At 43.4% G+C, this 13644-nt stretch overlaps 1 non-coding gene across 1 annotated transcript; it reads right to left on the reverse strand.

The window, feature by feature from the left end:
• Positions 1–8076: 8076 nt before the first annotated feature.
• Positions 8077–8240, reverse strand: LOC120100156 (U1 spliceosomal RNA). Its single transcript, XR_015656350.1, has one exon. It is a non-coding gene; the product is annotated as a U1 spliceosomal RNA (small nuclear RNA).
• Positions 8241–13644: the final 5404 nt, after the last annotated feature.

Below are 13644 nucleotides of genomic sequence, written 5' to 3' on the forward strand. Positions count from 1 at the left end.
TGTTAATCTATGTCTTTTTATTGGGGAGTTGAGGCCATTGATGTTGAGAGATATTAAGGACTAGTGATTATTGCTTCCTGTTACATTCATATTTGGATGTGAGGTTATGTTTGTGTGCTTTCATTCTCTTTGTTTTGTTGCCAAGATGATTAGTTTCTTGCTTCTTCTAGGGTATAGCTTGCCTCCTTATGTTGGGCTTTACCCTTTATTATCCTTTGTAGTGCTGGATTTGTAGAAAGATATTGTGTAAATTTGGTTTTGTCATGGAATATCTTGGTTTCTCCATCTATGTTAATTGAGAGTTTTGCAGGATACAGTAACCTGGGCTGGCATTTGTGTTTTCTTAGGGTCTGTATGACATCAGTCCAGGATCTTCTGGCCTTCATAGTTTCTGGCGAGAAGTCTGGTGTGATTCTGATAGGTCTCCCTTTATATGTTACTTGACCTTTTTCCCTTACTGCTTTTAATATTCTTTCTTTATTTTGTGCGTTTGGTGTTTTGACAATTATGTGACGGGAGGTGTTTCTTTTCTGGTCCAATCTATTTGGAGTTCTGTAGGCTTCTTGTATGCCTATGGGTATCTCTTTTTTTAGGTTAGGGAAGTTTTCTTCTATGATTTTGTTGAAGATATTTACTGGTCCTTTGAGCTGGGAGTCTTCACTCTCTTCTATACCTATTATCCTTAGGTTTGATCTTCTCATTGAGTCCTGGATTTCCTGTATGTTTTGGACCAGTAGCTTTTTCTGCTTTACATTATCTTTGAAAGTTGAGTCAATGATTTCTATGGAATCTTCTGCTCCTGAGATTCTCTCTTCCATCTCTTGTATTCTGTTGGTGAAGCTTGTATCTACAGCTCCTTGTCTTTTCTTTTGATTTTCTATGTCCAGGGTTGTTTCCATGTGTTCTTTCTTGATTGCTTCTATTTCCATTTTTAATTCCTTCAACTGTTTGATTGTGTTTTCCTGGAATTCTTTCAGGGATTTTTGCGATTCCTCTCTGTAGGCTTCTACTTGTTCTCTAAGGGAGTTCTTTATGTCTTTCTTGAAGTCCTCCAGCATCATGATCAAATATGATTTTGAAACTAGATCTTCCTTTTCTGGTGTGTTTGGATATTCCGTGTTTGCTTTGGTGGGAGAATTGGGCTCCGATGATGCCATGTAGTCTTGGCTTCTGTTGCTTGGGTTCCTGTGCTTGCCTCTCGCCATCAGATTATCTCTAGTGTTACTTTGTTATGCTATTTCTGACCGTGGCTAGACTGTCCTATAAGCCTGTTTGTCAGGAGTGCTGTAGACCTGTTTTCCTGTTTTCTTTCAGCCAGTTATGGGGACAGAGTGTTTTGCTTTCGGGCGTGTAGTTTTTCCTCTCTACAGGTCTTCAGCTGTTCCTGTGGGCCTGTGTCTTGAGTTCACCAGGCAGGTTTCTTGCAGGGGAAAAGTTGGTCCTACCTGCGGTTCCAAGGCTCAAGTTTGCTCGTGGGGTACTGCCTAAGTCCTCTCCGCGGCGGCAGTAACCGGGAAGATCTGCGCCGCTCTTTCCGGGAGCCTCCGTGCACCAGGGTTCCAGATGGCGTTTGGTGTTTTCCTCTGGCGTCTGGATGTGCACAGAGTGCAGTCTCTTCTGGTTTCCCAGGCGTGTCTGCCTCTCTGAAGGTTTAGCTCTCCCTCCCACGGGATTTGGGTGCAGAGAACTGTTTATCTGGTCTGTTTCCTTCAGGTTCCGGCGGTGTCTCAGGCGCAGGGTTCCTGCCGCTCCTGGGCCCTCCCCTACGGGAACCCAGAGGCCTTATACAGTTGCCTCTTGGGCCAGGGATGTGGGCAGGGGTGGGCAGTGTTGGTGGTCTCCTCTGCTCTGCAGCCTCAGGAGTGCCCACCTGATTCAGGCGGTGAGGTCTCTCTCCCACGGGGTTTGGGAGCAGAGAGCTGCTGCGGGCCGGGATCCGCCGTCTATAAAGTTTCTTATGAGACATCTTAACCCTGCACTTGAACTGTATCTTGCTGCAACCCTACACTCCTTAAAAGTCCCACAAACATATTCACTCCTCTCTTGCCCCCTCCCATTTTTAAAACAGGGTTTCTCTGTGTGTCCCTGGCTGTCCTGGAACTTGCTATGTAGGCAGGAAGCTTTGAACTCACAGAGATCCTCCTGCCCCTGCCCCTGTCTACTAGCCCTTTTAAAAATTAAAATATATTCATCACATAAACTGCCAGAGTTCAGTGAAACATTTCAGCACTTGACACAGTGTACACTAATCCAGCCTTCCTTTATTGTTGGCGTTTTCAAAGATGTATCTTCTAGTTGGGGAGTTGCTAATGGAAGTTTATCATCAGACTGAAGCATACTGGCAGAATTCTGGGACTTCGGGACTCAAGGTAAACAACAACAACAACAACAACAACAACAACAACAACAACAAAAGAAACTTGTTTTTGAGTCACGTTCTGTCACTGAGTAAAGATCTTGACGTTGAACCAATGGAATTGCTTCAGCATGACTGTGTAAATCACACTCATCCTACTATCTCCTGAGCCGCCACCGGTAGGTGAGCACACCCATGGTTGGCATGTTGACAGCAGATGAACGCAAAGCTATGTTAAATGAGAGCCATAGAAGAAAAGACGCTGCCGAGGGACAGGTTTAAGTTTGCAGGAGCTTTAGTCTACTCTGAGACCCAGCCCTATGCCTTTTAAAAATCGTTTATTTTTATTTCTTGTAGTTGTTTGTATATGTGGTGCTAATGTTTGCCCCTCATCAGAAGAGGATGTTGGATCTCCCGGAACTGGAGTTACAGGCTGTTATGAGTCACTGAATCTGGGTGCTAAGCCCTGAGGATCTCAGGTTCCTTGCAAGAGCAGCAAGTGCTCTAACCACTGGGCAGTGAGCCATCAACCGAGCTCCACTAATGGAGTCCCCATTTAAGGATGCCTACTCTTTGACCCACTTACTCTCAATTGAGAAAAGCTGTTAGCCTCATCTGTACTGACCACTGGAGGAAGCGCTAACTCCAGGAGAGGATGCCTACAGAGGCCAGGCTGGAGAGCGCCTTAACCCAAGAAGGCTCTATCTTAGGTAAAGGCTAACCCTCCGCGTCTTAAGTACTGCTTTGCAAAGGCTCCCATGTATACGAACTTCAAGTATGCTCCCACAAACATCCTCATCCCTAATCTGTGTCTCTGCTTCATTCTTTAACCATGGTAAATAAATTCGTCAACTCCCCTTCAATTCTCCCAAGTCCCCATAAAAGCAATCCAATTGCTCCAAATGCATTTGCTTCTATTTTCAAAACGTGGATGCCTGTGCATCGCTGTAATTATAGAGTAATGATTTCTTATCTTCCCTTTCACTCTCAGCGTGGTTAGCATTAAAATAACGTAATTTACAAAACCGTAATTTTAAAAAAAAGTGTTCATTTTTCATTATAGATTTAATGCATACTTATTAAACAAACATTTTTGGAAGGAAAGGAAAGCAAAATTTGAAGGAGAATGGCACTGTAAACATGAGTAATGCCTGCCTTTTGCAATGCCGTCTTTCAGGTGTGCCTGGGCACAGGGTTTTAAAAATACAGCTGCAATCAAGCCTTAAAGGAGGTTTTTATATCGCTTTTTCAAACTTAGCCCAGAAAAATCCTTTCTGTCATAATACTATAATGATAGCTTGGCCTCCATGGGCATAACTTATAAAAGATTTATTTGTTTTATGTGTGCATATATGTGCCTGCTCGTGTGAGTTTATGTGCACCACATGCAAGCTGGTGCCCGAGGAGATCAGAGGTGTCTGGTCCCCTGAAAGTAGTGTTACCAACAGTTATGAGCTGCCAGATGTGGGTTCTGGGAACTAAAAACTGAATCCTCTGCAAAAATCCGTTTGTGCTCTTAACTGCTAGGCTGCTTTCCAGCTCCCCACGGGTCTTATTTTTAAAGACCATGTGACGTTCTATAGGAGCTTAGCATTTGGTTGCTGAGGACCATCCACCTGTCTTTGAATAGTCATGTGAATATCACCCTTCTTTATTTTCTTAGGATGGATCCAGTATAGGGAATTTTTGATAAGGAGAAGGATATGATGATGATGATGATGATGATGATGATGATGATGATGGTGGTGGTGGTGGTGGTGGTGGTGGTGGTGGTGGTGGTGGTGGTGATGACAAGGAGGAGATGTTTCTCTTGTCTTGGTCTCCTTTCTCTATAGAAAGGGCTAGCTGTACACTCCATTCCACAGTTCTTGTAGCCATTCCCCAGGTGTTAGAGACCTATTCAATCACAGTGGAGGGGCTGGAGAGTTGGCTCAATGGTTAAGAGCACCTGCTATTCTTTGAAAGGACCCGGGTTCAGTTCCAAGCACCCCCATTGGCTCACATCCGCCTATAACTCTATGGAGTCCTGGCTCCCTATTCTGGTCTCTGTGGGTACCAGGCATGCATGTCATACACAAATATACATGCAGACCATCACTCATCCACACAAAATAAAAATAAACAAGTGTTTAAAAATAAATAGGTAAATGAATCTGGGGAAGTTTGCGTTGAAGAGCTAAGGTCCTTCTGACTGGGCCTTGAACAACCTATGACTAGTAGAGAGACACTGGCTTTAGTGCAGGACTGTGTCTGTCCTGTAACCCCACAGATGATAGAGGATTAGGATGGTGACTCTCAGTACTGTGTAAACTGTGTCACAGAAGCCTGATAATCAAACATTTGCTGCCTAGAGGTCCAGTCTGGAATGCATTTTAAAGCCTTTTCAAGTCGTTTAGGAAGACAAGAGGATACAACTAAAAGCTAACACACATGTCTGTCTGTGGACCAGCCACCATGTTGATCTGTGAAGACAACTACATTTAACTGACTTACCCTCACTTCACAATGCCCATTCTTTTGACCAGTACCTTGCCCATGCTTCCGAGTCTCTTTCCCAATCAGAAGCCATAGTGTTTTCCCTCTTACTTGCAAGTGGGTAAGGTCAGAGCTTGGGAGACCTGCTGCTTTTGGAACTACAGCCAATGAAGGAAGTAGTGATGTAATAGAGTGTGACTTTTACAGAGACTGGATTTGAAAATTAGAGACCGTGACCCCAAATTCAGCCAGAGTCCCACCTTGTAAAACAGTCTCTGGTACATTGTCTTCTACATTTTAGGGATATGTGTGCATATGGTCCCGAGAAATCAAACCTATGGCCACATGTATGCTAACTCATTCTCTACTACTGAAGCACACTCTTCACCCCTGTTCTAAACCTGCATCTTTTATAATTAAAAATCACAGTGTGTTAATGTAGCATTTTTGTTTTATTCTACTATAATCATCTCTGCCTCTCTGTGTCTGTTTCTCTGTGTCTCTCTGTCTCTCTCAATGCCTGCCCCCCAACCCCCTCTCTCTCCACTCTAGTCCATAGACTTCTGATTCTCAAATGTGGACCCTGGACCAGCAACAGTAGTATCACTTGGAAGCTTATTAGAAGCACAAATTGCTAGTCTCAGTCTAGCTTTATTGAACCAGAACCAAATGCTTAATCAGCCTGTAGGCTACCTCATGCACCAAGTTTAAGAAGGCTGTTGTATGAGAAGGCTCTATTGTACAGGCATTCTGAACCCTGCTATCCAAAGCATGGGCCTCAGAACAGCAATAGCAGAGTCACATGGGAGCTTGTTAAAATGACTGAACCTCACATTGTCCCCAGACCAGCTGAGTCAGAACCATTCTGGTCTTGCTCTCTATAAACTTGGAAGAGGCAGGCTTGGAACCCACGCCTCCTTAATTCCTCAGTCATGTGAACAGCCAGGCAGGTTACACGACAGAAAAAGCAAAGCTCTATTTGAAATCTCAGTGCTTTAAAAGTATACATTAAAAGTGAACTTTAAAAATCACATCATTCTGTAAACATAGCATGAGATATGCATCAGTCATAGCTCTCACTTATTGGTGGGGGGGATAAAAACATGAGGAGGAGACAGATGAGGTGATGTGCAGGAGGGTGAGCTGATAGTTCCTGTAGAAGCCGGATGTGGCCCTTCCGCATCCCACCCACTTTGCCTGAGGAATACAGTCAGAACCCATTCCAAACTTAAGAACTTTAGGGAACTGAAGAGCAAACTGAAATCCAATCTGGGCGCATTTCTTAACATATGTAGATTTGTCTCCCTAGCTCTGTTTTTTTGGAGCTTGGCTAATATTTTATCATATAATTACCACTTTCTTCTTAAATATGTGACTCTAAAACTATTAGCTGCCTGATGAGGTGTGACTTCATCTTGAATGTGGAATTTTTTTTTCCTGGGCCATTATGTTTCCAGCTTTGCCCAACACCATTGATTTTTCGCATTACACCCCTTGAGACCTGTCAAACACACCTGGAGCTGTTAATGTCTTAGGTGTTATTTGATCGGAATCAGCTGCTGTTCTCAGCCACAGAAGTTAAGCAAACCATTCTTTAGTTGGAGAAGCAGGGGAGAGAAGGGAGGAAGGGAATGCCTTTGAGCTGCTGCTTGGGTGTCTATTTTTTCTTTCTTTCTTCTTTTTTTTTCCTTAGCTTAATCTGCATGTGAACTTGGCTTCAATCTTCATGGTGAAGGCAGCTTTGTGTCAAAGCGAGGCTGATAGATCCCTACCTGTTAGGAACTGAGCTGTCAGCACAGACCCATGTCCTGACTCTTCTGTCCAGCCTTCCTGGCAGACATTCATTTTCTGAAAGGAGCAGGTTTCATTCTGTACCTGTAACTGATGTGTCAGTCAGCTAGCTGCGTGCAGTCTCTGAAGCTATTACCAAAAGAGGAGACGAGGAAAAAAAGGCACATTGCACTTTTAAATTACATTTCAGGCTAAACGATCTCGTTACTTCCAAAGTAAGATGAAATACAATATAATTTTGGCATATGCCTTGGCAGCCTATTCCTTCTCAAAAGAGTTCTGTTGGTACTTGGGGGATGATGGATAAGTGGTGGGAAGGGAGACTCAGCTTGTTCAGTGCCACCAAGGGCTCAGTCACTATATGCAGCGGTAAGCAAAGGTAGATGGGAGATAGTTCACCCTGCCACTGTAGGGCGGGTGGACGCATCAATTTACGCTGATAGCCAGGGAGGTTTTCAATACAGATAATAGAAAGGACCAGCTGAAGGGATGCATAGGACAATTCCAGCGGCCATTTTTCAGCACCAATAACTCACCGTCCATCTGTAAATAAGGGCAAGCCTAATTCTTCCTCCGAGATTCTTGCCCAGATGAGGTGAATCCATGCTTTAATGACCGCAGTACTCGGATTCACACACCGCACACGTCTCTGCGGTCTGAACTTTTAAAAGAGGGTGTGCGGGGCTCGCGGACGCAGAGCCCATTGTGTTCCTGTGCGAGGGAATGTGTGCTTCCCGAGAATCCCTAATGATAGGCTCTCTTGAACATTATAGCACCCGGTGGCCGCCGGCTCGATTTATAGTGTGCTGAGTCAGGCAAAAATGGACTATTTGCTGTTGTGCTTTAATTTGGGCAGTTCTTGTAGTTAGTCACACCGATTCCAATCAAACTGGCAAACCACGAACTGTAGACCTGCTTCAAAGAGGCTGGGACGCTGGCCTGCTGCATTAACTCTGAACCCTTGGTTTTGTTCTTTAACTCCACTGGGGGATGAAGCAGGACCAGGGGACACACGTCTCCGGGTTTCATTTTTTTTTTTTTTTTTTGCACCTCATTCTAACCCCAGACTATATCTGTAAGGACACAGTGTTAGGACTCAGTCAGGGCCCAAGAGTAACTAGGACATTCCAGTCACATCAATGGGTGAACATATAAGGATCTAAATTATGTCTTTAATGATTTTTTTAAAATAAATCATGAGTGTGCAGGCGCCTGAGGAGGCCGGAAGAGGGTGTCAGGTCTCCTGGAGCTGGAGTTACAGGCAATTAGGAGCTGTCACATGTGGGTGATATGAACTGAACTCTGGATCTTGACAAGAGCAGCAAGGGTTCTTAACCATTGAGCTGCCTCTCTGGCTCTAGGGTCTAAGTTTTTTTAATATAACATTTTAATTCCACTAAATGTTATCCCTTACTTCTTTTCTTTCTTTTCTTTTTCTTTCTTTTTTTTTTAATCAGGGGAGAGCGCGAACGCAGTCCCCCACTACCACGAATTATGCAGTCGAGTTTCCCGCATTTGGGGAAATCGCAGGGGTCAGCACATCCGGAGTGCAATGGATAAGCCTCGCCCTGGGAAAACCACCTTCGTGATCATAGTATCTCCCCTGCCAGGTAAGTATATCCCTTACTTTTCAACAAGTCAAGCTGAAAGGCTCGGTGTTCCAAAGGCAGGGTAATAACCTCTGCTGTGATAGTCAGGTTTGTTTTTCCATCAATCAAAACCCCAGCTGCTTTTCAAAGCCCACTCCTTACACTGCTTTCTGCTTCTAGACCTTCTCGAACCCCAGCCGCGATCACTGTCTCCTTGTCGTCTGCAGAGAACTGTTTCACGGTTGCTAAGAGAGATGCCAGTGCCTGCTTCCTGTTCACTGCACTCCATGCAGCTTTCGCTTGTGCTGTTTCAGCTGCTTTAAAACCACTGAGAGAGTTAGTTGGAAGGTAGAAAAATGTGGGTTTAGGAAAGGAAACAAGGTAAACTGAAGAGGTGGGGGTGAGGTGGTAAGATCTGAAGCCATCGGGATTCCGAATATCAAAGAAGAGACCACGGAGGTAGGGAATCAGATAGGAAAGCCGGGTCTCAGGGGAGAGCACTCCTTCAGAATCAGGGACCCCCCACATCGTGAAGTCCTCAACAGTATGATGGGACAAGGGAAACTGTTGATCTCTTCAGAGTTCCTGTTGTTTACAATGATAAAATTAATAATGTACTATCATAACTGATGAAGCCCAATCATAGAGCAGAGAGGTGTAACTCTACCAAGCTTAGAACACAGAGCCTCGCAAATCCGCTCACACAGTCTCTGGGTTCTCTCTGGCACCAGTCACCCCCATCAGACACTCTGCTTTACCAATCAAAGTAAGCATTAGTCTTAAAGTTTTATTATCAGGCTTTTTCCATATGCGTTTGTCACGGAAACGTATGTGTTTAAATAGGGTCTTCATTTCCCTTCTCATTTTGAACAGGGAAGAGTGAAGCCAGTGTGATAAAACCTGAGACTCACTCTCCTGTACAGTGCGATTCATTTGTGTCTCTGCATGGCAGCTCCTCTTACCTTCTCTGTGATGTACGTCAGTCACCTCCATCTCATTATTATGAGCAAGACTGCCTCTCACTACTCATTGACACCTACATGGGCTACAAGGGTTAATCCTATATATGGATTTGATTACTCTGTACAAGGTGAGAGGCAGGGACAAATTCAGTGTTGTCTCAGATAGAACATACATCCCAACACCATTAAATAATTCACCCTTCGCCCAGAGAGGTGTCAAATTCATATATATATATGTATGTATATATATGTATATATATGTATGTATATATATATATATATGTATATATGGTGTGTGTGTGTGCGTGTGTGTGTGTGTGTGTGTATTAAAGATTGATTTGTTATGTTATATGTGTGAATGAACACTGCATGTACATCTGTTATTTACAGACCAGTATCTTCCGGAAGAGAGAGGGCATTGGAACCCTGAAACCAGAGTTATAATCAAAGTGCATGTGCAGGAAGCTGCTCCAGGTCCTCTGTAAGAGCAGCAAGTGCTCTTAACTGCTGAGCTATCTCTCCAGTCCTTATTTCTGTTTTTAATTTATCCTGTTCTCACCCATTCACCAAAACTAGATTGTCTTTTCACTTAATCACAATAGGACTTTGTTGTGTGGATTATATTATATATTTATTAACATATATTAACGCAAAGCAATGCGCTTTATGAGGACGTTTCACACACATCCCTGGTGTTCCTTCCTGAGTTCTTGCCCCTTCCATGGTTCTTTCTTCCCCGATTGACTACTAGTCGTTTGCTTTTCCATGCCAATCTGAAATTTGGAGAGTTGGTTCGGATTTGGGAATGCTGAAATGTTAATAGTTACAGTGTTTTTACTGGATATATTATTAGTCAGGGTTCTCTAGAGTAACAGAATTTATAGAATGAATTTCTAAATATAAGGGATTCATTAGGATGACATAGGCTGTGGCCCAGCTAATCCAACAGTGACTGCCTATGAATACAAAGTCTAAGAAGCCCGGTCAGTCCACAAGGCTTGATATCTCAGACACTCTTCAGCCATGCTGGAATCCTGAAGAAGTAGGCTCTAAAGCCAGCAAGGAATGAACTTGTTAGCAAGGCAAGGGTAAGCAGGAGAAAAAGCTTCCTTCTTTCATATCCTTGCATAGGTTTCCAGCAGAAAATACGGTCCACATTAGAGGTGGGTTGTCCCAGCTCATGGGATCTGGATTAATTCCTCCACTCATTTGCAGTATGAAACTTTACACAGAGCTCTATTAAGACACCTAAGGTGTGTCTTCCTACCTTATAGATCCAGATTAGAAGTAGATCTTCATTCTTCAAACTAAATAAAAATTCCTCACACGTGCGTCCTCCATTTCAGGGTTTTAGTTAATTCCAGATGTAGACAAGATGACAACCAAGAGTAGTCGTCACACCATACATAGAGAAATTTCTATTACAGGTACATAATAGTTGAATTGCAGAAAACAAAGACTTCAGATTTTTTGTTACCATTAGCCCTGAGCATGTATCAAATCAGTAAATCTTTAGATTATTTGTATTAGATTGATTTTAATTGTAAAAAAAAAAACTGTTGGGGTTTCTGACTTGAATATTAAACAGTTGCTCAGTGAGGGGTTGAAGACTGGTTACTCAGTGAAGAACATGTTGGGCAAGTTTGAAGACCTGAGCTTCATCCCCAAACTCACTTTTGAAAAAGCTGGGCACAGTAGTGTGTGTGCACATGCAGCACCAAAATGGAGACAATCCAGCCTTAAACAAGAGAAACATGGAGTCACTGATGGCAAAATTAACAGATAATTCATCCAAGCTACAACTAGAAACGAGCCTCCAACATTCTAGAAGATGGAGAAGGGGCATGTAGGGAACGGAGATAAATGGAATCCCTGAGGGTGGGAGTTAGAACGTTAAAATTAAAGAGGATACCTCATAGGAGTAATAGAAATTAGATGGGGAGGGCCCGCAGCAGCTCTCTGCTCCCAGACCCTGTGGGATAGACACCTCACCACCTGATCAGGTGGGCACTCCTGAGGCTGCAGAGCAGAAGAGACCACCAACACTGCCCACCCTTGCCCACATCCCTGGCCCAAGAGGAAACTGTATAAGGCCTCTGGGCTCCCGTGGGGGAGGGCCCAGGAGCGGCAGGACCCCTGCCTGAGACACCCCCGGAACCTGAGGGAAACAGACCGGATAAACAGTTCTCTGCACCCAAATCCCGTGGGAGGGAGAGCTGAACCTTCAGAGAGGCAGACAAGCCTGGGAAACCAGAAGAGACTGCTCTCTGTACATACATCTCGGACGCCAGAGGAAAAAGCCAAAGGCCATCTGGAACCCTGGTGCACTGAAGCTCCCGGAAGGGGCGGCACAGGTCTTCCTGGTTGCTGCCGCCACAGAGAGCCCTTGGGCAGCACCCCGCAAGCAAACTTGAGCCTCGGGACCACAGGTAAGACCAACTTGTCTGCTGCAAGAAAGCTGCCTGGTGAACTCAAGACACAGGCCCACAGGAACAGCTGAAGACCTGTAGAGAGGAAAAACTACACGCCCGAAAGCAGAACACTCTGTCCCCATAACTGACTGAAAGAGAGGAAAACAGGTCTACAGCACTCCTGACACACAGGCTTATAGGACAGTCTAGCCACTGTCAGAAATAGCAGAACAAAGTAACACTAGAGATAATCTGATGGCGAGAGGCAAGCACAGGAACCCAAGCAACAGAAACCAAGACTACATGGCATCATCGGAGCCCAATTCTCCCACCAAAACAAACATGGAATATCCAAACACACCAGAAAAGCAAGATCTAGTTTCAAAATCATATCTGATCATGATGCTGGAGGACTTCAAGAAAGACATGAACACACTTAGGGAAACACAGGAAAACATTAATAAACAAGTAGAAGCCTACAGAGAGGAATCGCAAAAATCCCTGAAAGAATTCCAGGAAAACACAATCAAACAGTTGAAGGAATTAAAAATGGAAATAGAAGCAATCAAGAAAGAACACATGGAAACAACCCTGGATATAGAAAACCAAAAGAAGAGACAAGGAGCTGTAGATACAAGCTTCACCAACAGAATACAAGAGATGGAAGAGAGAATCTCAGGAGCAGAAGATTCCATAGAAATCATTGACTCAACTGTCAAAGATAATGTAAAGCAGAAAAAGCTACTGGTCCAAAACATACAGGAAATCCAGGACTCAATGAGAAGATCAAACCTAAGGATAATAGGTATAGAAGAGAGTGAAGACTCCCAGCTCAAAGGACCAGTAAATATCTTCAACAAAATCATAGAAGAAAACTTCCCTAACCTAAAAAAAGAGATACCCATAGGCATACAAGATGCCTACAGAACTCCATATAGATTGGACCAGAAAAGAAACACCTCCCGTCACATAATAGTCAAAACACCAAATGCACAAAATAAAGAAAGAATATTAAAAGCAGTAAGGGAAAAAGGTCAAGTAACATATAAAGGCAGACCTATCAGAATCACACCAGACTTCTCGCCAGAAACTATGAAGGCCAGAAGATCCTGGACTGATGTCATACAGACCCTAAGAGAACACAAATGCCAGCCCAGGTTACTGTACCCTGCAAAACTCTCAATTAACATAGATGGAGAAACCAAGATATTCCATGACAAAACCAAATTTACACAATATCTTTCTACAAATCCAGCACTACAAAGGATAATAAATGGTAAAGCCCAACATAAGGAGGCAAGCTATACCCTAGAAGAAGCAAGAAACTAATCGTCTTGGCAACAAAACAAAGAGAATGAAAGCACACAAACATAACCTCACATCCAAATATGAATATAACGGGAAGCAATAATCACTATTCCTTAATATCTCTCAACATCAATGGCCTCAACTCCCCAATAAAAAGAAATAGACTAACAAACTGGATACGCAACGAGGACCCTGCATTCTGCTGCCTACAGGAAACACACCTCAGAGACAAAGACAGACACTACCTCAGAGTGAAAGGCTGGAAAACAACTTTCCAAGCAAATGGTCAGAAGAAGCAAGCTGGAGTAGCCATTCTAATATCAAATAAAATCAATTTTCAACTAAAAGTCATCAAAAAAGATAAGGAAGGGCACTTCATATTCATCAAAGGAAAAATCCACCAAGATGAACTCTCAATCCTAAATATCTATGCCCCAAATACAAGGGCACCTACATATGTAAAAGAAACCTTACTAAAGCTCAAAACACACATTGCACCTCACACAATAATAGTGGGAGATTTCAACACCCCACTCTCATCAATGGACAGATCATGGAAACAGAAATTAAACAGAGATGTAGACAGACTAAGAGAAGTCATGAGCCAAATGGACTTAACGGATATTTATAGAACATTCTATCCTAAAGCAAAAGGATATACCTTCTTCTCATCTCCTCATGGTACTTTCTCCAAAATTGACCATATAATTGGTCAAAAAACGGGCCTCAACAGGTACAGAAAGATAGAAATA

The sequence above is a fragment of the Rattus norvegicus genome, chromosome 1 (assembly GCF_021556685.1).
Source record: "Rattus norvegicus strain SHRSP/BbbUtx chromosome 1, alternate assembly SHRSP_T2T, whole genome shotgun sequence".
Lineage (NCBI taxonomy): Eukaryota > Metazoa > Chordata > Mammalia > Rodentia > Muridae > Rattus > Rattus norvegicus.